Raw genomic sequence first — 1,759 nt, forward strand, 5'->3', positions numbered from 1 at the left:
TCAAAATCTGTGGGACACAACAAAGGCAGTCCTGAGAGGAAAATATATAGCGGTACAAGCTTTTCTCAAGAAACAAGAAAGGTCTCAGGTACACAACCTAACCCTACACCTAAAGGAGCTGGAGAAAGAACAAGAAAGAAACCCTAAGCCCAGCAGGAGAAGAGAAATCATAAAGATCAGAGCAGAAATCAATGAAATAGAAACCAAAAAAACAATAGAACAAATCAACCAAACTAGGAGCTGGTTCTTTGAAAGAATTAATAAAATTGATAAACCCTTGGCCAGACTTATCAAAAAGAAAAGAGAAAGGACCCAAATAAATAAAATCATGAATGAAAGAGGAGAGATCACAACTAACACCAAAGAAATACAAACTATTATAAGAACATACTATGAGCAACTCTACGCCAACAAATTTGACAATCTGGAAGAAATGAATGCATTCCTAGAAACATATAAACTACCAAAATTGAACCAGGAAGAAATAGAAAGCCTGAACAGACCCATAACCAGTAAGGAGATTGAAACAGTCATTAAAAATCTCCAAACAAACAAAAGCCCAGGGCCAGATGGCTTCCCGGGGGAAATCTACCAAACATTTAAAGAAGAACTAATTCCTATTCTCCTGAAACTGTTCCAAAAAATAGAAATAGAAGGAAAACTCCCAAACTCATTTTATGAGGCCAGCATCACCTTGATCCCAAAACCAGACAAGGATCCCATCAAAAAAGAGAGCTATAGACCAATATCCTTGATGAACACAGATGCAAAAATTCTCACCAAAATACTAGCCAATAGGATTCAACAGTACATTAAAAGGATTATTCACCACGACCAAGTGAAATTTATTCCAGGGCTGCAAGGTTGGTTCGACATCCCCATATAGTCAATGTGATACAACACATCAATAAAAGAAAGAACAAGAACCATATGATACTCTCAATAGATGCTGAAAAAGCATTTGACAAAGTACAGCATCCCTTCCTGATCAAAACTCTTCAAAGTGTAGGGATAGAGGGCACATACCTCAATATCATCAAAGCCATCTATGAAAAACCCACCGCAAGTATCATTCTCAATGGAGAAAAACTGAAAGCTTTTCCGCTAAGGTCAGGAACACGGCAGGGATGTCCATTATCACCACTGCTATTCAACATAGTACTAGAAGTCCTAGCCTCAGCAATCAGACAACAAAAGGAAATTAAAGGCATCCAAATCGGCAAAGAAGAAGTCAAATTATCACTCTTCGCAGATGATATGATACTCTATGTGGAAAACCCAAAAGACTCCACTCCAAAACTGCTAGAACTTGTACAGGAATTCAGTAAAGTGTCAGGATATAAGATCAATGCACAGAAATCAGTTGCATTTCTCTACACCAACAACAAGACAGAAGAAAGAGAAATTAAGGAGTCAATCCCATTTACAATTGCACCCCAAACCATAAGATACCTAGGAATAAACCTAACCGAAGAGGCTAAGACTCTATACTCAGAAAACTATAAAGTACTCATGAAAGAAATTGAGGAAGACACAAAGAAATGGAAAAATGTTCCATGCTCCTGGATTGGAAGAATAAATATTGTGAAAATGTCCTTGCTACCTAAAGAAATCTAACATTTAATGCAATTCCTATCAAAGTACCAACCATCTTATTCAAAGAAATGGAACAAATAATTTTAAAATTTATATGGAACCAGAGGAGACCTGAATAGCAAAAGGGATATTGAAAAAGGAAGCCAAAGTTGGTGGCATCACA

Source organism: Neovison vison, chromosome 6 (assembly GCF_020171115.1).
Source record: "Neovison vison isolate M4711 chromosome 6, ASM_NN_V1, whole genome shotgun sequence".
NCBI lineage: Eukaryota > Metazoa > Chordata > Mammalia > Carnivora > Mustelidae > Neogale > Neogale vison.